At 40.8% G+C, this 24392-nt stretch overlaps 1 protein-coding gene and 1 non-coding gene across 2 annotated transcripts in view; both read left to right on the top strand.

Annotated features, from left to right (window-relative positions):
• The window catches only part of PACS1 (phosphofurin acidic cluster sorting protein 1), a 171125-nt gene that overhangs the window by 75406 nt on the left and 71327 nt on the right, over positions 1-24392 (top strand). The window lies entirely within an intron of this gene.
• On the top strand, positions 3067-3171 carry LOC112135660 (small nucleolar RNA U13). Its single transcript, XR_002916916.1, has one exon. It is a non-coding gene; the product is annotated as a small nucleolar RNA U13 (small nucleolar RNA).

The raw sequence follows: 24392 nt of genomic DNA, 5'->3' as shown, positions 1-24392 counted from the left end.
AGTAGAGATGGGGTTTCTCCATGTTGGTCAGGCTGGTCTCGAACTTGCAATCTCAGGCGATCCACCTGTCTAGGCCTCCCAAAGTGCTGGGATTACAGGCTTGAGCCACCACACCCGGCCAAAACTGATCTTATTCATATTTGTTCAGTTCCTCCCCCCACATCCCCTCTCTCTATTCCTATCTTATAGTGCTTTGCACATAACAGACCATCTGTGAATATTTATACTTTATTAAAGACATATAAAATAGTAATTATTCTCTACAGCAATTGGAATCCAATAATCTATAATACAGTTATTTGATCCACTGACATACGTTCTTTCTCTTTCTCCCAAAAATAACCATTGAGACTAACAAAACCAAAACAAAACCGAAACAAAGAGCTCTAGCTTTTCCCATCTTCTCCAGTTACTAAATGTAGAACAGACTGGGTTTTGCTGACTTCTAGGCAGGAAACAGATTCTGTTTCTAGGAACAGAATTCCTGTATCTAACTGAGCTATTCTTTTTCTTTTATGTTGTTTCCTTTTCACTAAAAAAGAAAAAAAATTTAAGCCTTTCTACCTTTGCTATATGGCTTTATCACATGCAACATTTGGAATATTTGATCTAATAAATTTCTAAAGACAATTAGGACTTTGCCACTGAAGTGTTATTGTTCATTACTTGAAAACGTGTTACTTTTAAATGTTTTGTTTATAGCACTATGCTTTTAAAAGTAAGGTGTTATATTTAAAAATCCAAAAAGGAAATTACTTCCTGTTGGATTAGAGGAAATTTCCATTAAGGGAGATTGAGTGAAGTGGTTGCATAAACCCCCCTACAGATAACAATTGAAAGATCTGGGTAAAATATAAGAAACAACTACAAGCATCTGAAAGCTATCCCTAGAACCTGAGGAGAATTGACTCCTGAAACACTATAATAGAAGGAGCAAGAATTGCACGTTTGTGACTTTTTTGCGAGAGGTTATGCATCAGTACCCATGGTGGTTTCAGTAGAAAGAAATGATAGTGGAAAGCTGCAGCCTTACAGATGAGAGGTGCCAAAGAAGGGAAGTCAGGGATGGAAGAGAAGCTGGAAAGTTCAGGGGGGAATCCTGGAAACAAGAGAGGACTACAGAAAGGATGAGGCCCCACATCTGAGTGAAAACTGCCCAAATTCCTGGTTGACTATTAAACTCTAAATGTATTCCTTTTAGAAGGAATACATTTAGAGTTTAATAGTCAACCAGGAATTTGGATTCTCAGTAAACTATCGCAAGAACAAAAAACCAAACACCGCATATTCTCACTCATAGGTGGAAATTGAACAATGAGAACACATGGACACAGGAAGGGGAACATCACACTCTGGGGACTGTTGTGGGGTGGGAGGAGGGGGGAGGGATAGCTTTAGGAGATATACCTAATGCTAAATGACGAGTTAATGGGTGCAGCACACCAGCATGGCGCATGTATACATATGTAACTAACCTGCACATTGTACACATGTACCCTAAAACTTAAAGTATAATAATAATAAAATAAAATTTAAAAAAATAAATAAATGTATAGTGAAATCCCAGGGAGCCCAGCAAAACAAAAACAAAAATAAAAACCAGCCAACCAATGAAACAAAGCAAGCAGGCAGAGGCTAGAGAGGAATGTACCCTTAAAAGACAGACCTATACTAGATGAGATCTGTGAGGTTCATGCTTTTTAAGACAGTATATCCCTAAACTGTGAGCAGTGAAGCAGTGGAAAGCTGAAGCCTTACTGGCTTGGGGTTCAGAGGAAAGACCCTAATATTGTCCAGACAGCTGAAAACTTAGGAGGAAATCACAAGAACATAAAAGTCACAGAGTGTGAGCCCCTAAATCTGAGTATGATCAGCCTAAATCCCTGGCTGTCTGCCAGATTACACAGAAGCATGGGAGACCCCAGGGAGCTAGGCTAGACGTTGTAAGAGCTGAGCAGAGATAGCAGCTGCTTCATACAACAGGAGAGTCAGTTTGCAGTTTGAATTTAGGCAAGTTAACTGCCTACTAGAATATAAAAAGAGAAAGTCCTCAGAAGAACACAGTAGAATCCAGAGTTGGTGTAACATCTTATCTACAATGCCAAGTTTTCAATCTACAATTACTAGACATGTAAATAAAGTGGAAAGTCTAACTCATAGGAAGAAAAGCAGTCAGTAGAGACTGACTCTGAGCGTTTAAGTGGGTACAGTGTTGGATTTTGCAGGCAGACTGCAAAGCCGCTGTCCTGTGATCAAAGAATTATAGGAAAATTTGATCAAAGAATTAAAGGAAAAATAAGTGAACAGATAGAGAAATTGTAACAAAGAAATGGAAAGTGAAAAAATGGAAGTTGTAGAGCTCAAATAAGTAATAGCTGAAGTAAAAACTCACTGGAGGCCGGCTGCAGTGGCTTACACCTATAATCCCACAACTTCGGGAGGTCAAGGCAGCAGGATCACTTGAGCTCAGGAGTTTGAGACCAGCCCAGGCAACATAGTGAGACCCCACCTCTACAAAGCAGTTTTAAAATGAGCCAGGCATGATGGTATGTGCCTGTAGTCCCAGTTACTTGGGAGGCTGAGGTGGGAGGATCGCTTGAGCCCAAGAGATCGAGGCTGCAGTGAGCTGTGATTGTGCCACTGCACTCCAGCCTGGCTGACAACATGTCTCAAAAGAAAAAAAAAGTTCACTAGATGTGCTCAACAGCGGTTTTGAAATGACAGAGAAAAGAATCTGTGCCGTTGAAGACAGATCAATAGAAATGATCCCATCCAATGAAGAGAGGAGCAAAGATTGAAGAAAAGTGAGTAGAGCCTCAGAGACTTGTAGGACGATATCAGGTAGCCTAATATAAGTGTACTTGGAGTCCTAGAAAGGGAAGAGAAAAAGAGGCAAAAAACAATATTTGAAGAAATAATATCCCCAAACTTCTTAAATATGGTAGAAAACACTATAGATTCAAGAAGTTCAGTGGAGTCTAAGCACAAAGAAAAAGCACTCATAGGCACATCATAGTCAAATTGCTGAAACCAAAGATAAAAAGGAAATCTTAAAAGCAGATAGAGATCCTTTTGTAGCTCATGAGTGTGACGATTGGGTGTTCATGCATGTGTGTGAGGTGTGCCACCCTCTGAACCTTGTTACAACATCAGCACATTACGTCTCTGAACTTGCGTGGGGAGGGGAAGCAGGTAGAGAAAAGTGACACATTACATAAAAGGGATCAGTGTTACAAATGTGACTGACTTTTCATCAGAAACGAAGGAGGCCAGAAGACACTGGGACAGTATAGTCAAATACTGAAAGAAAAACCCTGTCAACCAAGAATCCAGTATCCAGAGAAACACATTTTCAAAAATGAGGGCTAAAGACATTTTCAGAAAAACAAAAATTGAGAGAATTCATCACCAGCAGACTTCCACTAAAAGAAGTTTTCAGAATGACGGGAAATGATACCAGGTGGTACTTCATCTACAGGAAGAAATGAAGAGCACTGGAAATAGTAAATATGTAGGTAAATATAAAAGACTATGAATATTTTTCCTTCTCTAATTTCTTTAAGATACATATGATTTTTTTTTTTGAGATGGGGGTCTCACTATGTTGCCCAGGCTTGAGTGTGTTGGCTATTCACAAGGACAATTATGGTGCACTATAGCCTTGAACTCCTGGGCTCAAGCTATTGTCCTGCTTCAGCCTCCTGAATAGCAGAGACTACAGGCGTGTGCCACTGTGCCTGCTGGTGACATAAGAAACAAGATTGTAAAGATTTTATAACACTGTAGTGCTGGGTTTATAATGTACATATAGGTTGGTCACAGTGGCTCACACCTGTATGGGGAGGCCAAGGTGGGAGGATTACTTGAGCCCAGAAGTTTGAGGCCAGCTTGGGCAACATGGTGAGACCTTTTCTCTACCTAAAAAATAAAAAACTTGGCCGGGCGCAGTGGCTTACGCCTGTAATCCCAGCACTTTGGGAGGCTGAGGTGGGCAGATCATGAGGTCGGGAGATCGAGACCATCCTGGCTAATATGGTGAAACCCCGTCTCTACCAAAAATACAAAAAATTAGCCAGGCATGGTGGCGGGTGCCTGTAGTCCCAGCTACTTGGGAGGCTGAGGCAGGAGAATGGTGTGAACCCGGGAGGCAGAGCTTGCAGTGCGCCGAGATGGTGCCACTGCAGTCCAGCCTGGGTGACAGAGCGAGACTGTCTCAAAAAAACAAAAACAAAAACAAACAAACAAAAAAAACCTTTTAAACATATAATGTATATATAGGTGTAATTATGACAACAGTAGCACTAAGATGGGGCAGGGCAAATGAAAATTTACTGTTGTAAGATTTGTACATTTTACTTGCTTAGAAGAGACACACTTTAAACACAGAGACACAGGTTAAAAGTAAAAGGATGGAAAAAGATTATACCATGAAAAGAATACACATAAGAAAGCTGAAGTGGTGATATTAACATCAAACGAAATAAATTTTAAGATGAAGAATATTGTTAGAGATGAAAGATACTTTATAATGATAAAAGAGTCAGTATCTTACAGAGCTATAAAAATCTTCAATGTGTATGTCCCTGATAACAGAGCCTCAAAATACTGAACCAGGTGCAGTGGCTCACGTCAGTAATCCCAGTGCTTTGGGAGTCCAGGGCAAGAGTATTGCTTGAGGCCAGGAATTCAAGACCAGCCTGGGCAACATAGTGAAATCCCATCTCTGCAAAAAAGTTTTAAAAATTAGCTCATTGTAGTGGTGCACACCCGTAGTCCTAGCTGCTCTAGAGGCTGAGGCAGGAGAATTGCTTGAGCCTGGGAATTCAAGGCTGCAGTGAGCTATGATAGCACCACTGTCCTCCAGCCTGGGCAACAGAGTGAGACCCTGTCTCTAAAAAATAAAAATAAAAAGGCTACTAGGACTGGTAAATGAGTTTAGCGAGATACAGTAGGATCTCACTACTGTAAGAGAATACAAGGTCAGTATATCAAGAAAACCATTTATGTTTTGGTCAGAATACCAAAAAAACAGATAACTGGAAAAAAAATTTTAAGTATAGTGTTCCACTTGCCATATCATCCAAATACATGAAGTACTAGGGATAAATTTAACAAAATGTATGTAAAACTTACATACTGAAAACTACAAAATATTAGTATAAATAGGCTCGTGGATTGGAAATCTCAGTATCATAAACATAATCAATTTTCTATAAATTCATCTGTAGATTCAATACATTCTCAATCAAAATTTCTGCTGTATTTTTGTTGTAGAAATTGAAAAGCTGGTTCTAGAATGTGTATGGAATGCAGAGTACTCAGAACTGGCAAAGCCAGCAAAAATTGAGGACTGACTTTTACAGCACCGCAAGGCTGTGATACTGGCAAAATAATAGACATGTACATAAATGAGAAGATGGAATCCAGAAATAGATCCACACATAAATAGACAATTGATTTGCAGCAAAGGTCCTGAGGCAATTCAATGGGGAAAGGAACATCTTTTCAACACATGGTACAGCAGCAACTAAATATCTGTGTGGAAGAAAACAAACATTAACCCATAACTTATACGCTGCCCAGAAAGCTCAAAACGGACCAAAGTCCTAAACTAGTTAAAACTATAAAGCTTCTGGAAAAATTATAGGGGAAAACGTTCATGTGACTTCTGGGTGTGAAAAGATTTTCAAAGTAGGACACAAAAAGCACATACCTTAAAATAAATGAATGCTAAATTGGACTTTATCAAAATTAAAATGTTTGCTCTTCAGAAAGGAATGAAGAAATGTACAATATGGGATAAAATGTTTACAATAGATAAATCTGACAAAGGATTGTAAAGAACTCTTACAATTCAATAATAGTAACCCCATTTTTTAAATGCACAAAAGATTTCAAAGTATACTTCACAAGGTAAGATAAAACAGTGGCCAGGAGCTACATAAAATACTTCATATTATTAATCATCAGAGAAAAGCAATTCCAGCCATAATGAACTACCGCTCTTTACCCTCTACGTATGGCTAAAATTTAAGAGACTGATAGTGCCAGGTGTTGGCAAGTATGTGGCACAAGCAGAACTTTCATATCCTCTGTTGAGAATGTAAAGTAGTACTAGTTTAGAAAACAGCACTTTGTTTTAAAGTTAAACAACAGTTACTCAAGGATACAGTAATTCCATGCCTAGATATTTATCTGAGAGGAATGAAAACGCAGAGGCTTCTCCATGAGTGTTCGTAGCAGCGTATTCATGATGGCCAAAGGCTGGAAACAATCCGGGGGCTCATCAGGTGAATGGATGAACAAACTGTGCTGTCCCAGTCCAATGAGAGCTCTGAGCAGGAAAAAAGAGCTCTAGACAGCATGGATCCGGCTCAAAAACATGCTTTGTGAAAGAAGCCAGACCCAGAGGTGTACATGCTGTATATTTATATAAAAATCTCAAAGGTGCAAACCAGTGGATAGTGACAAGAAAATAGAGGAGTGATTGCCTGGGACTTGGGTGGAGGGAAGATTGCAAAGAGGCATCAAGGAACTTTCAAGGGTGATGGAAATGCTCAGTGTCTTTATTGTGGGGGTGTTTCCACTGGTATGTTGTATGTAAATTTTGTTTATTGTCTGTAAATTATATCCTCCACAAAGTTGTTTCTTCTTTTTTTAAATAATTTATATATATATATATATATATATATTTTTTTTTTTTTTTTTTTTTTTAAGAGTCTTGCTCTGTCCCCCAGGCTGGAGTGCAGTGGTGTGTGATCTTGGCTCACTGCAACCTCTGCCTCCCCGGGTTCAAGCCATTTTCCTGCTTTCCGCAGCTGGGATTCAGGCATGCACCACCACGCCCAGCTAATTTTTGTGTTTTTAGTAGAGATGGGGTTCACCATGTTGGCCAGGCTGGTCTTGAACTCCTGGCCTTAAGTGATCCGTCCGTCTTGGCCTCTCAAAGTGCTGGGATTACAGGCGTGAGCCACTGCGCCTGGCCTAAAGTTGATTTTTAAAAAAATCTTTCCAGCTGGGCACGGTGGCTCATGTCTGTAATCCCAGCACTTTGGGAGGCTGAGGCAGGCGGATCACGAGGTCAGGAGATCGAGACCATCCTGGCTAACACGGTGAAACCCTGTTTCTACTAAAAATACAAAAAATTACCCAGGAGTGGTGGCAGGCACCTGTAATCCCAGCTACTCGGGAGGCTGAGGCAGGAGAATGGCATGAACCTGGGAGGCGGAGCTTGCAGTGAGCCGAGATGGCGCCACTGCACTCCAGCCTGGGCGACAGAGCGAGACTCTGTCTCAAAAAAAAAAAAAAAAAAATCTTTCCATGGTTTAATAAAGGCAGCTATTCAGTATTCACTCTCTAGGTGATGATTATACTTTAGGTTGTTTATTGTCTTTCCCAGAACCTCTTTCTTGTTCAGGTATCAGATTCCTCTTTGTGGTGATGTTCTTCTGGGAAGAATATTCTGACCCCAAGTTCTGGTCATTTTGCTTTGTTTGATAATTTTGTCTCCCCTCAATTACGTAGGATGGTACATGTTACCAAGTTGTGACCAATGACAAATGAACAGATGTCTTCAGGGTCAGGAGAGACTTTTAGAAAAGACGGAGAAATGGGATGGATTATATTTCCTCCCTCCCCAACCCCACTAAAATGACAGTAAAGGAATTTTCTTTTGAAAAAGTTACAGATCTATAAGGATGAAGAGATTGGGAGAGGAGATCGCAGTGGGCCAGAATTTTTCCCTACAAAATTTTGAAAACTGAAATGTAGGTGCATATATGATGAGTCATTTAGGTTTCAACTTTATCTGCTCCACTAAGTATTCGCAGTGGAGGAAGCTAACAGGAAGCAATCCTGTTTTCAGCCGCATGTGGGCCATGTTCTGAGATGAGTTTTAGGTACCTGTGAATATAGGATATACACTGGGGCTGAAAACAGGAAAATGAGTTGAAATTCTGAATGTGGAAGAGTTAGCACCCCAGATTCCCATCCCCAAAGAATATGTGTGCCAAAGTCTAACCTGGGGAAACCCTGTTATAAATGAGGGTGGGAGGCAGATTTCTTACCCTAAATAGTAGATCAAGTTGAAGTCTGCATATTCAGCCAGATCTTTCCACCTACCTTCCTATCTTGGCTCCTACTGTCTTGGCTGTGGGGCTTGTTACCACAGACACCATCTCTGCCCACCAAGACATTGAAAGACTTACCTCAGAGCAACTGACCCATCCTTGGCTCCTAGAACACTCATTTATAAGCCCCTCAGCCAGGACATTATCACATTTCTGTCTGGGGAAATTGACTAGCCTATGGGAAAAACAAACAAACAAACATGGTATTTAGAATTTCCTTATCCCATCATATGCTGTGAGGTCCCACAGTAAGCAAGCGGTACTCATCCACATAGAATTTCTAGTTAGCTCTTTAGCACCTCTTTTGTTTTTTGAGACAGGGTCTGGCTCTGTTGCCCAGGCTGGAGTGCAGTGGCATGATCACAGTCTTGGCTCACTGCAGCCTCCTTCCCCTGGACTCAAGTGATCTTCTCACCTCAGCCTCCCGAGTAACTGAGACTACAGATACGCGCCACCACACCTGGCTAATTTTTTTGTATTTTTTGAAGAGACAAGGTTTTGCCATGTTGCCCGACTAGTCTGAAGCTCCTGAGCTCAAGTGATCCACTGGTTTTGGCTTCCCAAAGTGCTGGGACTACATGTGTGAGCCACTGTGCCCAGCCTGCACTTTGAAAAACAAATTCCTCAGAGATAAGATGTTACATCAAGGAAACAAGAGCAGGATGCCATATAAAGGAACTATTCAAGAATGTTCTTGAGAATTGAAAAATCTCACTAAGTGAAGATTGCAGTAAAGTGGTTGGAAGATAGGCCAGGCGTGGTGGCTTACAACTGTAATCCCAACACTTTGGGAGGCCAGTGTAGATGGCTCACTTGAGACCAGGACTTTAAGACCAGCCTGTGCAATATGGTGATACCCTGTCTCTACAAAAAACAGAAAAAACTAACTGGGTGTGGTGGGGCACACCCTTAGTTCTAAGTACTTGGGTGGCTGAGGTGGGAGTATTGCGTGAGCCCAGGAGTTCTAGGCTGCAGTGAGCTATGACCACACCACCACACTCCAACCTGGGTGGCAGAGAGAGTAAAGTAAAGCAGTTGGTCAAAGATAACAGACAATAAGTGGAAGAAAAAAGAAAATTAAAGGATATCTAGGAGGTCCAACATCTGACTATTGGAGTTGTGGAAAGGTGAAGGACAAGGCATTATTTAAAAAGCAACACAAGAGGTTTTCCCCAAAAATGTCTCAGATGGGTAAGAGCTCACCCAGTGTCTAGAATGAAAAAAGTGATGAAAAAGACCCTCAACAGAGTACATTGTCATGAAATTTTGTGACATTGATGACAAATTTTAAAGGCATCAGAGAGAAAAGTCACATAAAAATGATCTAAAACAAGTGACATTAGACCAGTTAACAATAGCACTGGGATCTAAAAGATAATAGATTAATGCCATCTAAAGCCTGATGGAAAAATTTTCAGTCTATAATTCTACACCTAGTCAAACTGTCAAATCAAGAGTGAAAAATGTTTTCAGAAATGCAGGGTGTCGGCCGGGCGTGGTGGCTCACGCCTATAATCCCAGCACTTTGGGAGGCCAAGGCAGGTGGATCACCTGAAGTCGGGAGTTCAAGACCAGCCTGACCAACATGAGAAACCCCGTCTTTACTAAAAATACGAAATTAGCTGGGCATGGTGGCACATGCCAGTAATCCCAGATACTCAGGAAGCTGAGGCAGGAGAATCACTTGAACCCGGGAGATGGAGGTTGCCGTGACCCGAGATCACGCCATTGCCCTCCAGCCTGGGCAACAAGAGCAAAACTCAGTCTCAAAAAAAAAAAGAAATACTGAGTCAAAGAGTATGTGCATATGCAAGGTGGGGAGACATTACCAAACTGCCCTCCGTAGGGGTGTGCCAGTTACATTCCCACAAGCTAGGTACTAGTGCCTGCTTCCCCACAGCCTGGCCAAGAGATTGTCTTAGGTTTTTCAGTTTTGGGGGTGGGGGAGCGGGTGGTATTTGCTGATCTGGTAAGTGTAGGATGGCAGCTGTTTAGTGTTGATCAGTCCACCCTTATGAGACTGACATGGAAGATTACTCCACTTTCACAGAAACAGTGGAAAAAGTCCAGCTATCTTTACATTTAACAAGGTGTAAGGAAATGCTAACGGATTAAGAAATTAACCACAGGACCTAATTAGAAAAAGATCTGGCAACATGCCCAGCTCATCCAGTGGCAGAGGGAGAAAATATTCTGCATTTGTGACACTGTTTAGAAAGGGGTAATTTAAATGCCCTTTAATCTGAGCTAGTATTGTCCAATTAAGAAGTCTGTTAGAATGATAACACTTGGGTTTTTTAATACTTAGTGTGGTAAAGCAGATTTATTTTCTCCCTTTAGTATATTTATATTGAATGGTAAACGTTATAGTTTAATTAAATAAGCTACACATTTCCTGTTTTCTTTTAAACCACTGTGCTAGGAGTTAGATTCAAGTAAGAGTTGGACATGGTCTCTGTTCTTCAACACATTAGTGCAGTGTGACTGTAATTCAAGTTGGAGTTTGACACCGAAGTTTTATATCTAATTTAGGCAGCCTAACCTAGTTAACACAGATTGGTGCTAGATCCTGGCTGACACCTACTGGCTGCGTGACCTCAGGTAAGCTACTGAATTTTTCTGCACCTCAGTTTTCTCAAATATAAAATAAAGATTATAATTGTTTTGAGGATTAAATTATATACATTGCACATTACAGTATGTGGCTTATAGTGTTATATGTTTGCCATTATGATGTTACACCCCCACAAATTGTGAAAGTTTTGTTTAAAAAAATATTTTCCTGATTAAAAAAATTAATGCATGATCTTTATAGGAAATGTGGGATATATAGAAAAGCTTATTTTTTTTTTTTTTTTGAGATGAGGTCCCTTGGCCAAGATGGAGTACGGTAGCCCCAACATGACTTACTGTATCCTCAATCTCCTGGGCTCAAGTGATTCTCCCACCTCAGCCTTCCAAGTAGCTAGGACTACAGGGGTGTGCCATCATGCCTGGCTGATTTTTTTTTTGGCAGAGGAGTGAGGGTGGGAATGACATCTATGTTGCCCAGGCTGGTCTTGAACTCATTAGGCTCAAACGATCCTCCTGCCTCGGCCTCCCAAAGTGCTGGGATTATAGGTGTGAGCCACTGCACCTGACCAAAAAGCATTTTTTAAAAACTCAACTATCACCTCACCACTAATAGAACAGTGTTAGCATCTGGGCACATCCTCAGAGGCAGTCTTGCTTGCATTGTGGTTAAGAACATGGACTCTGAAGCCACCTACCTGGGTTCATATTCAGGTCCCACTGTTTACTAATCTCTGTTCATCTCTCTCAGTTTGCTCATCTGTAAGATGTGGCTAATAGTACCCCTCACTTAGTGAGGATAAAGGATGCTAATATATGTAGAGCATCTGGAATAGGCGAGGCAGAGGTAAGTGTATGTGTTTGTGTTGTTGTTGTTATTCTGTCTGTGTGTATGGCCAAGGTTTAAAGAAATTTCATCGACCTCTGAAATAGAGAAAATATATATATATACACATACATATACATACATATATATGTGTGTGTATATATATATATATATATATAGCACTAATGAGTGGTGCCGGCAGGCAAGAAGTGCTACAGGGGATAAACAAACATACACAAATATGTAATTTGCATGACCTGGCAGATGTCTGAAAGGCACTAAAAAAAAATTAGCCGGACGTGGTGGCATGTACCTGTCATTTCAGCTACTCAGGAGGCTGAGGGGGTTAGGATCATCAGAGCCCAGGAGTTCAAAGCTTCAGTGAGCCGAGATCACACTACTGTACTCTAGCCTGAGGGACAGAGCAAGAATCTATCTCTAAAACAAAAATAAAAACACCAAATAAATAAAAATAAAGAAGGCACTAGAGTGGAGAAAGGAAACTGAAGTAGAGCAGATGGAATCTTAGTTCCCCCTAGCTAACTGGAAAATAATTTCTTCCTGGGCAATTAGAAAAAAAAGTGAATGAATCCGTGGTTTAAAACTCAAGTAAAAGATAAGAATGTCTACATTGTGGGTAATAAAAAAATGATCCTATTACTCTAATTTCATTGGGACAATAACTAAATTCCCACTTTAAATCTCAGCCAGAAAAGGAAGTAGAAATTCAATTGGCTACATTTTTTTTTCCTACAGAAAAACCCTTACTCTGATTTGCAAAACAGATAAATTAGAGAATGAGCATTCACAGCCTCGAGAGATTCCCTATTGACTTCCTGTAAATAATAGCTTTTCCACAGTCAGGTTGGATTCCAGGAGGAATGTGATGATTGCCATGAGAGGCAAACACGCATTATTTTAGGAGCCCAACCTGATGGATATTAATTGGTGTAGTGGGTTGAATATTGGCCCTCAAGTAATCCCTGGTACTTAGGAATGTGACCTTATTTGGATCGAGAGTCTTTGAAGATGAGATATTCTTGGATTGAAGATAGACCTGAAATCCAATGACTGATGTATTTTGTTGTTGTTGTTGTTGTCGGTTTTTTTTTTTTTTTTTTCGAGACAGTGTCTCTGTAGCTCAGGCTGGAGTGCAGTGGTGTGATCTCAGCTCACCGCAAGCTCTGCCTCCCAGGTTCAAGTGATTCTCCTGCCACAGCCTTCCCAGTAGCTGGGATTACAGGCACCCACCACCACGCCAGGCTAATTTTTGTATTTTTAGTAGAGACAGGGTTTCTCCATGTTGACCAGGCTGGTCTAGAACTCCTGACCTTAGGTGATCTGCCCATCTCGGCCTCCCAAAGTGCTGGGATTACAGGCCTGAGCCACCGCGCCTGGCCTGATGTTCTTATAAGAGGAAGGAGAGAGAGTTTTAAGACATAGAAACGGGAGAAAAGCTATGTGAAGACAGAGGCCGAGGTTGGAGTGACAGGGCCAAGAATGCCCAGGATTCCCAGCAGCCACTGGGGGCTGGAAGGGGCCAGGTGGGATGCTCCCTTAGAGCCTTTACAGGCCACACAGCCCTGCCTACACCTTGGTGTTGCTCTTCTGGCCTCCAGAGCTGTGAGAGAATAAATTATTGTCTTAAACCACCAAGTTTGTGGTAATTTGTTGTGGCAGCTTTAGGAGATGAAAATAAAGCATAATTTGAAGTTGTCAATGGGAAAATTATTTTATGTACATACGCAAAAATATATTTGCTAAGACTACTGCATCTATTATGTGAAACCAAGTAAGCAATGTTAAAATTTTATCCGCAGTAGATGTGGGGTTGGAGAAGTCAAAGATACCATTTTAGATATCAGCAATCCTGATGGGTGTAATGAAATGACCCTTTTTATTTGGAAAATTTGAAGACTGAGTATGGTTATTAAATTTGCCATTGGAGAATAACTAGAAATCTAAAAGTGATATAAGTAAGTCTCATTTCCTATTAATACAAAAAAGTTTATTGTAGTTTCTCCTTAAAAATAGTTACTGGTGGCCGGGTGTGGTGGCTCACACCTGTAATCCCAGAACTTTGGGAGATCGAGGTGGTTGGATCACTTGAGGTCAGGAGTTTGAGACCAGCCTGGCCAACACGGTGAAACACCATCTCTACGAAACAATACAGAAATTAGTTGGGTGTGGTGGTGCGTGCCTGTAGTCTTAGCTACTCAGGGAGGCTAAGGTGAGAGACTGCTTGAACGAGGTGGGCAGAGGTTGCAGTGAGCTGAGATCGCTCCACTGCGCTCCAGCCTGGGCGACAGAGTGAAACCCTGTCTCAAAAAGAAAAAAAAGTTATTGGTAGTCTTACCTGATGCTCTCCTATCCCAGTATCTCAGTCACACCCAGCATTTATAATTACCTGGAGACCATGCTTTGTTTTTGTATTGCTGCTAACATTTCTGGTACAAAGCTAGATGATTATTCAGATCTTAGGTCTAAAATTTGTACTTCCTGTATTGGGGTCTCAACAGTAGACTTAAAGGTGCTCATTCATATCCCAGAATTCTTCTTTACAAGGTGGAAGATCTTTGAATAGGTAGCTATGATGTGACGTGTATTGTTATTTGAATCAAAGTCTTCTGGTTTCAAACAGTAAGATAATGGTATTTTCTGTCTGTGAAGTCCTTTATCAGGAATGTCTAAGGATTATTTTGTTTTCTCTCTCTGAGTGCAGCTGTTTGTTTCTAAAGCAAAATATAGGTCTTGCCTTGAGGTGGGATAGATAGGGGAGATCAGAGAAATATGGAATTATCTCTGGTCAAAAAACCCCAGCTGATTATACAATGCTTTAAAATGTACCATTTAAAGGTAAAATAGCAAGTCGTTTCGGCCTCTGTGACCTATTTTTAAAAATGTTAATTGTCTTTGTAGATAAAGACATCTTGAGTCCAAATTGCAGTTTTCTTACTCTGTTTAAGCACTGTAAGACTGTCAGAAGCTGAACTTTCTGGGAGGGGAGTCAAGCGAGGAGAGGATGCAAGTAAGAAAGGAAAAAGAGTGAAATCACAAGTTGGTGTTTCCTGTCCTGGCTTTTAGGTTCATGGGAAATGGCAGAATCTGGATGTAATGCCTCCATAATTGGGAAAAAGAGCAAAAATCTTCGTATTTAGCCTCTGGGTATTACTGTGCAGCTTTCGAACTCTACAGAGTTAAAGATTTCTTCCATGTGCGTTTTTCAGTTCATCACTCAAGTCTCATTACAGAGGAGATACAGATCAACTCCTGATCTATATGATTTCAAAAATAACACAGTGACCCTGGGGTAATGATATGGTAGGACATAATTGAACCTTTCTGGGCACTTGTGTGCTATGCCATTTGTCTTGTATGTAGTTCTAGAGTGACACCAGATCTATTTTAAAAAAAAATTTTCATTTGTGAGTATAGTCCCAGCTACTGGGGAGGCTGAGGCAGGTGGATTCTTTAAGCCCAGGAGTTCAAATCCAGCCTGGGCAACATAGTGAGATCACTGTCTATTTTATATATATATATAAAATATGTATTTTTTTTTTTTTTTGTAAAGATGAAGTCTCATTATGTTGCCCAGGCTGGTCTTGAACACCTGAGCTCAAGTGATCCTCCTGCCTCAGCCTCCCAAAGTGCAGGAATTACAGGTGTGAGCCACTGCACCTGGCCTTCTAAAATTTTTTTTAAATAACAGTTTTAAAACATTGTTTATAGTTTGTTGACATTACATTCAGGTCCCCCTTCACATCTCTTCCCTATATTCTCAGGTGAAACTTCACTTCTTTCTTAACAGGGAATCCTCAGAACCACAAGAGATCTTAGAGGAGAGCATGTGGTCCCAACATCTTAACAAGCTGTGCTAGAAACTGAGTTGGTGGCCTTACTGCTGGCCAGTGTGGAGACCAAGATGCAGGTGCAGGTTCCTTCTGCTGTACAGCATGCCCTTTATTGCAGCTTGAAATCTTGTCCTCTGTCCTCACTTTCATCTGCAACTGATTGTCTTCCTAAGAAGGAAAGATCCTTTAGTCAAATGTTTTTCCTGCTCCACTGAAATGTCTAGTATTGTAGTCACCAGTATTCTTCATTCTGCCAGATCCAGTGATGAGTTTTCTGTTCTCAGCTTATTCCACTCCTCGGCAGCATCTGACACATCTTCTCGACCACTTTCTTCTCTAAGTTGTGAAGGCGCGTCCTTCCGGTTTTCCTCCCTCATCGGCAGCTCCTCAGTTTCCTTTGCCGAACTTTTCTCCTCTGCCAGACTTCTAAGCCTTGGAATACCCAGGGTCCCATTCTTGGCCTATTCTCTTTTCTACCTGAAGCCTCCTCTGGAAGATCTTAGCCAATCCCATTGCTTTAAATACCATCTCTATGCCTCGACTCCTAAATCTGTCTCTCTAGGCTGATCTTTCCCTTGAAATCAAAACTCATAAGCAGCTGGCCTAATAGTAATTCAGTTTTCTACTCAGATATTTAAGATGTCTCAAACTGCATGTCCTGACTTTTCTGCCCTATTCACCCCAAAACTTCTCCCAGTATCCTTTGTCTGACTAAACAGCACCACCATCCATCCACCCTGTTGCTCAAGCCAAAAGCCCAGAAACATCTTGGAGTTTTCTATTTGCCTCATACCCCACATTCAGTTCATCATCAGCAAGACCTGTCAGTTCTGTCAGTGTTCCTAGTTCCACACTTAAATCCAGCTTTACCACTACTTCAAAACAAACTTCTTCCTGCCTTTCCTGGGCCACGCCACAGCCTCCTAACTGGTTTTCCTGTTTCCACTCTCCCCTTTCTTTGTCCATTATTCACCGAGCAGCAGGGTGATCTTGCACAAATCATTTTCCATCACCCCTTTGTTTCTAATTCTTCAGTGGCTTTCCATCATAAACAAAATAAAGGTCCCTACTGCATAGTCCAGCCTCCGTTTGCCTCTGACCTCACATCTTTTTGTTTGTTTGTTTGTTAGTTTTGTTTTTGAGACAGAGTCTCACTCTGTCACCCAGGCTGCAGTGCAATGGCATGGTCTCGGCTCACTGCAACCTCCGCCTCCCGGGTTCAAGCGATTCTCATGCCTCAGCCTCCCGAGTAGCTGGGACTACAGGTGCCCGCCACTACACCCAGCTAATTTTTGTATTTTTTGTAGAGATGGGGTTTCACCATGTTGGCCAGGCTCTCTCGAACTCCTGACCTCAGGTGATCCACCTGCCTTGGCCTCCCAAAGTGCTGGTATCACAGGCATGAGCCACCATTCCCAGCCTGACGTCACATCTTGCAGCTGTCTTCATTTGCCATGCACTAGACATCCTTTCCTTGTTTCCTTCAAATATCCCAGCCTCACTTTATTTAGGTTTCATCCTCTTTTTTAAAGTTTTATTCTATATGTATTTCCCTGCACAATTAATCGTTATTTTTGCTTGGTTTTGAATTTGGATATAGTACAATATTATAGGTAGTCTTCTGCAGCTTAAGCTTACTTCATTCACTTTCATTGCTGGATAGCTTTTAATTGTGTGAATTTACAGATTTGTCTACTCCTCTGACAGTGTACACTTGGGTTCTGATGAGAACAGTGCAAATATTGTCTAGTATATAAGGAACTTATGATGGGCCAGGCAGTGTTCTCAGTGCTTTTATATATATGGGCACTAAGAGCAACCCTATGAGTTGGTATTATTACAATGCTCATTTTTCAGATGAGGGAGCAGAGGCATAGGAAGATGAGTAACTTACCCTTGTCATCTGGTAATGAGTGAAATTGCTGGATCATGGACTTCACATATGTTTAGCCTCAAAAGAGGATGCCTAATAGTTTCTGAAGTGATTGTACCAGTTGATACTCCCACCAGCAGCATATGAGTTCCCATCGTGCCGCATCTTCACACACACCTAGTTTTGCCAATTTTGTGGGTGTAAAATGGTATTTTGATTTCAATTTGCATTTCCACGATTCCTAATGATTTGAGCATATTTTTGTATATTTATTATCCATTAGTGTTTCCTCTTCCGGAAACATGGAGCGTCTGTTCATGTCTTTTGCCCACTTTTCCATTGATTTGTCAGTCTTTTTCTTACTGACTTACAGTTCTTTCACTTTGTCAGTATTAGGAGTTTCAGTCTTCTCTGGGTTCATGGCTTTGGCTTGTCTTTTTTTTTTTTTTTTTTTTTTGAGACAGGGTCTTACTCTGTGATCCAGGCTGGAGTGCAGTCATAGCTCACTGCAACCTCGAACTTGAACTCCCGGCCTCAACTGATCCTCCCACCTCTGCCTCCCAAAGTGCTGGAATTACAGGCATGAGCTACCACAGCTGCCTTTGGCTTGTCTTTTGAGTCTCTTTTTGGTGTCTCTTGATGAATAGAAATTCCTAATTTTAATATAGTTGGATTTCTCATTGTTTCCAATGTCTTATTTTTAGAAATCTACTCTTACCTCGGAGTCATAAAAATATTGTCCAATATTCTAAAATTTTGCCTTTCACATATAAGTATTTAAGCTACATGAAGACTATTTTTATGTATGGTGTGAGGTGTGGATCCAACTTTCCTTTTTTGCATTTCATAGTTTATTTTTTTTCCCAGTTATTGAAATACTGCCTTTTTCTTATATTGTTTCTGCATGATTGTGGGATTATTTCTGGGCATTCTATTCTGTTTCATTGATCTTTTTGTTGTTTCTTCACTAATACCATACTGCTTCAACTACCGTTTCTTTACAATAAATCTAGATACCTGATAACCTAATTTCCCCACCTTGTTTCTTTTCTTCAAGAGTATCTTGCAGTGGTGTGATCATGGCTCATTGCAACCTCAACTTCCCAGGCTCAAGCGATCTTCCCACCCCAGCATCCCAAGTAACTGAGACCACAGGCACATGCCACCACCATGCCTGGCTACTTTTTAAAAATTTTTTGTAGAGATGGGGTCTCGCCATGTTGCCCAGGCTGATCTTGAACTCCTGGGCTTAACTGATCTGCCCACCCTGGCCTCCCAAAGTGTTGGGATGACAGGCATGAGCCACCGTGCCTGGCCTGCTCCTCCTTATAAATTTTAGAATTAGCATCTATGGAAAATCCTGTTGGAATTTTGATCAGTGTTGTATTAATTTTTTATATCAATTTGGAGGAGAATCAACATATCAATGCTAGAGTGTCTCTTGTGCATGAACATGGCATCTCTTTTGTCTTACAATGACATTTGTATACATACAGTATATCTTACAACTCCACGCAGGTCTTGCACATCTTATGGAGCGAGACAGTGTAGAGACAGCATAGAGTAGTGGTTTTAAGAGCAAAGGCTTCAGAACCAGGCTGCCTGGGTTTCAGTCCTCACTTAGCTGCTTACAGTATCATCTTGGGTTTCAATCCTGTTGGTTTCAGTCCTCACCTAGCTGCTTACAATGTCATCTTGGGTAAGTCAGCCTCTCTGTGCCTCATTTTCCTCATCTGTAAAAATAGGCGCTAATGTTTCTACTTCACAGGGGCACATAGTAAATGCTCAGTAGTTGGTAGTTGTTGCTATTATTTTGTTTTATCCCTAGGTGTCTTATTTTTTGTTGCTTCCTAAATAGTATATATATATATACACACACACACACACACACACATATATATACACATATATATACTATTTTATATATATATAATTATATATATATAATTTACATTTTTAAATTCTTTGTTGCTGGTGTTTAGAAATGCTTTTGAGTTTCAGAAATCTAGCAGCCTGGTTAATCTCTCATTAATCCTAATAATGAGAATTCTTCTGGATTTCCCAAATGGGCTGTCATAAATCAACCTGCAGATAATGGCTTTTGTTTCTTCCATTTCAAACTTCATATTTTTATGTCTTTTTTGTTCTCTTACTGAGCTGGTCTTCTTTTGCTTTTAGCTGAACAGCCTTCTCAAATAGCTAGAGTCTTGATAACAGTATAACCTTGAATAAAAGTGGGAATGGTGAACACCTTGTCTTATTCCTAGTTTTTAAGAGGACATTCTAATGTTTCACTATTAAAGTGTTTGCTGTAGATTTCTGGTGTGTATCTTTTATGTCAAGGAATGTTTTCTATTCCAAGTTTGCTAAGAGGACTTATCATAAATGGATGTTGAGTTTTACCAAATGCTTGCTATAAATCTGTTGAAATGATAATATATTTTGTCCTTTAATCTGTTAATGATGAAGATTACAGGCATTGGTTTTCTAATGTTAAAGCATCTTTACATTCCTGAAATAAATCTAAATCTAACTGGTTCATGACTTTTTTTTTTTGGAGACAGAGTCTCGCCCTGCCACCCAGGCTGGAATGCAGTGGCTTGATCTTGGCTCACTGCAACCTCTGCCTCCCTGGTTCAAGCGATTCTCCTACCTCAGCCTCCTGAGTAGCTGGGATTACAGGTGTGTGCCACCACGCCTGGCTAATTTTTTTTTTTTTTTTGGTATCTTTAGTAGAGATGGGGTTTCATTCACCATGTTGGCCAGGCTGGTCTCGAACTCCTGACCTTGTAATCCACCCGCCTTGGCCTCCCAAAGTGCTGGGATTACAGGTGTGAGTCACTGTGCCCGGCTATTTTTAAAATACATTATTTGTTTTGCTAATATTTTGTTTTAAAATTTTTGATTACTGATCATAAAAGAGATTGGCTTATAATTTTTCTTTCTTGGGTACTGAGGTTATGTTAATTTTATGAAATGAATTGGAAAGTGTTTCCTCCTTTTGATCCTCTGGAAGAATGTATATAAGATTAAAATGATATTTTCTTTGAACGTTTGGTAGAATTTGCCTGTGAAGATAATCTGGACTTGGTGTTCTCATTTTCAGAAGAGTTTTAAACTACTGATCACTGTCTTTAATAGTTGTAGAAACTTTCAGGTATTGTCTAGCTTCCTTAATAATTTCTGTTAAATTATATGTTTCTAGAAATCTGCCTTTTTCATCTAAGTTTCCAGCTTTACTTGCATAAAGTGGTCTTATGAATCTTCGCTGAATCTGGAGTGTGTTCCTTGAAAAACAATTCTAGGTTTCTAGATTTTATTAGCCTCTTAAGACTAAGATATATATGCTTTCTATTTTGTGAAATTTGCTTTTATCCTGCTTTCTTTTAGATTTTTAGGCTTATTTGGCGGTCCCTTTATTTTTTACTTCTTAATGGCTGCTTAATTCATTAATTTCAGCATTTCTTCTTTTCTCATATAACTACTTAAAGCTGTTGTTTCCTTTAAAAAATAATAAAATGAAGTTTCCCCTAATACCTGCTTTAATGGCATAGCAAAGTTTTGATACGTCATATTTTAGTGTTTGGTTCTGAATATTATCTGATTTATATTATAACTTCTTCTTTGACCCATGAGTTCTTTACAGGGTTGTTTCTATACTGTCAAATGCATTCTCTTTAAAGTTATCTTCTTATTACTGATTTCTAATTTAATTGCATTTTAATGAGAAAAAGTAGTTCTCATATTACTGATTCTTTGAAATTTATTGGTAGAGGCTGGGTGGGTGTGGTAACTCATGCCTGTAGTCCTAGCACTTTGGGAGGCTGAGGCAGGTGGATAGCTTGAGTCAAAGAGTTCAAGACCAGCCTGGGCAACATGATGAAACCTCATCTCTGAAAAAAAAAAAAAAAAAAAAATCTGCAGAGTGTGGTGGCATGCACATTAGTCCTAGCTACTTGGGAGGCAGAGATTGCAGTGAGCCGACATTGTGCTACTGCACTGCAGCCTGGTTGACAGAAAAAAAAAAAAAAACCCTGTCTCAAAAAAAAAAAAAAAAAGGACATTTGTTGGTAACTTACTTTATACCTAAATACAAGATCAATTTTTGAAAACATTCTATGTATGTTTGAAAAGATTGTGTATTCTCCTGTTGTGGGGTTCCGGATTTCATCTGTTCATTTGAATATTGGTAATGTTAGCATTTTTTTCTGTTTAATTATCAATTACAAAGAGAGGTATGTTAAAATATGCCCCTCTGATAAGTAAGCTTGTCACTGTCTTATACTTTTGTCAGTTTTTGTGGTATTTATTTTTAAGGCATTTTATTAAGTTTATATAGGTCTAGAATTATCTTCCTGATGATTCTCTCTCTAGTAATTCTATTTTGTCTAATATTATCTATTCCAGCTTTCTTTTGATTATTATATATCTGGTATAACTTTCTAGTCTTCTTCTAGGTGAATCTTATGAAGAACATATAAGTGGGTTTTGTTTTATAAATGTAATCTATATCTTTTACCTTAGGAGTTTAATATATTTATACTTAATGTGGCTATTGATATCCATAGGTGTTTTTTCTGCCATCTTAACTTATGCTTTCTATTTGTTCTTTTTTTCGGGGGGGGTTGTCTCTGTTTCTGGATGACTCTTTAGCCTTGTCTCCTTTTGAATTCGTTGATGGTTTTTCTCTCATTCCATTTTTCTTTTCTTTTTTTTTTTTTTGAAACGGAGTCTCGCTCTGTCGCCCAGGCTGGAGTGCAGTGGTGCGATCTCGACTCACTGCAAGCTCCGCCTCCCAGGTTCACGCTATTCTCCTGCCTCAGCCTCCCGAGTAGCTGGGACTATAGGCGCCCACCACCATGCCCCGCTAATTTTTTGTATTTTTAGTAGAGACGGGGTTTCACCATGTTAGCCAGGATGGTCTCGATCTCCTGACCCGGTGATCCGCCCGCCTCGGCCTCCCAAAGTGCTGGGATTACAGGCATGAGCCACCACGCCCGGCCTCATTCCATTTTTCTAAACTATGCATTCGAAAGATAGACATTCAACTTTTATTTTCTTAGTTTACTCTCAAGCTTTGAATGTGAATACTTAAGAGTTTAAAGTTAGTCAATTTCCATTCTCTTCTGAAACAATTAAAGGCCCTAAAAAATGCTTTAATCCAGTCAGTTCCTCCCACCACCGTACTGTTTACTGTGCGTAAATCAGACATTGCCATTCTTGTTTTATAAAAGCACTGTTTGTTTAAATTTCCCTATATTTTTACAGTTTTCTTTGTCCATCATTTATTTTTCTATCCTCGATCTTTCTGGGACCTTTCCTTACTTTTACGGTATATCCTTAAGACACTTCATGAAATGTGTGAGCCAGCCTCCAGGGTCTCCCCAATGACGGTAGTTCTCTGTGATTCACACGCCCACACCGAAGAGGGCTGACCTGTGTAAGCACTGGAACGTTGCAGCAGTGATGGAGCGTGACTTCTGAGGCTGAGTCATAAAATACATTGCACCTTTTTGCCTTGCTCTTTCTTGGGCCACTCACTGTGGGATGCCGGCTGCCATGTCATGAGGTTATCAAGCAGTCCTGGGAGGATTCCATGTGGAGAGGAGCTGAGGCTCCCTGTCAGCTGCCAGTACAAACTGGCCAGCCTTGCAAGGCAGCCACACGGGAAGCAGATCCTGCAGCCCCATCAAAGTGACTGTAGCCCCAGCCACCAACTGGATGGCAACCTCACAAGAGACCCTGAGCTAGGACCACCTAGCCTAGCTGCTTCTGAATCTCTGACACACAGAAACTGTGAGATAGTAAATGTGTTTTGCAGTCGGGTGCGGTAGCTCACATCCCAGCACTTTGGGAGGCCAAGGCTGCCAGATCACAAGGTCAAGAGATCGAGACCATCCTGGCCAACATGGTGAAACCCTGTCTCTACTAAACATACAAAAATTAGCCGGGCGTGGTGGCGCGCGCCTGTAGTCCTAGCTACTTGGGAGGCTGAGGCAGGAGAATTGCTTGAACCCGGGAGGCAGAGGTTGTAGTGAGCTGAGATCGCACCACTGCACGCCAGCCTGGGGACACAGCGAGACTCTGTCTCAAAAAAAAAAGTGTTATCAATATTGTTACAGAGCAGTAATTAATACACATTAGTGAGAGTATTCTGGTAGTAAACTCTGTTTTTATCTTAAAATGTTTTTTGGTTTTGGGTTTTTTGTTTTTTGTTTTTTTGGTGGAGACAGGGTCCTGCTATGTTGCCCAGTCTGTAAACTCCTGGGCTCAAGCGATCCTCCCACTTCAACCTCCCAAGGTGCTGACATTACAGGCATAAGCCACCACATCCAGCCATCTGAAAAGTCTTTAATTAATGCCCATTCCTAAAATATATTTTATCTATGTATACAATTCTGTATTCACAATTATTTTCTCTCAGCATATTGAAGAAATTTTTTATTTTCTGAATTCCATTATTGCTGTTAAAAGTCCATTGTCAAATAAAAGACTTGTATCTAGACTATGTAAAAAAACCTAACACTCAGCCAGGCGCAGTGGCTCACGCCTGTAATCCTAGCACTTTGGGAGGCTGAGGTAGTCGGATCAGTTGAGGTCAGGAGTTCTAAACCAGCTTGGCCATCATGGTGAAATCCTGTCGCTACTAAAAAATACAAAAAATTAGCTGGGCATGGTGGTGTGTGCCTGTAATCCCAGCTACTTGGGAGGCTGAGGCAGGAGAATCGCTTGAACCCGGGAGGCGGAGGTTGTAGAGAGCCAAGATCATGCCACCGCACTCCAGCCTGGGTGACAGAGCAAGACTCCGTCTCAAAAAGAACCTAACACTCAACAAACACCTCAGTTTAAAAATGGGCAAAAGATTCGGGCCAGGCGCAGTGGCTCACACCTGTAATCCCAGCACTTTGGGATGCCAAGGTGGGCAGAACACCTGAGGTCAGGAGTTCGAGACCAACTTGGCCAACATGGCAAAACCCTGTCTCTACTAAAAATACAAAAATTAGCTGGGCATGGTGGCACGCGCCTGTAATCCCAGCTACTCGGGAAGCTGAGGCATGAGAATCACTTGAACCTGGGAGGTGGAGGTTGCAGTGAGTCGAGATCGTGCCATTGCACTCCAGCTGGGCAACGGAACAAGACTG

The sequence above is a fragment of the Pongo abelii genome, chromosome 9 (assembly GCF_028885655.2).
Source record: "Pongo abelii isolate AG06213 chromosome 9, NHGRI_mPonAbe1-v2.0_pri, whole genome shotgun sequence".
Lineage (NCBI taxonomy): Eukaryota > Metazoa > Chordata > Mammalia > Primates > Hominidae > Pongo > Pongo abelii.
This window is presented reverse-complemented; position numbering and strand designations above follow the sequence as displayed.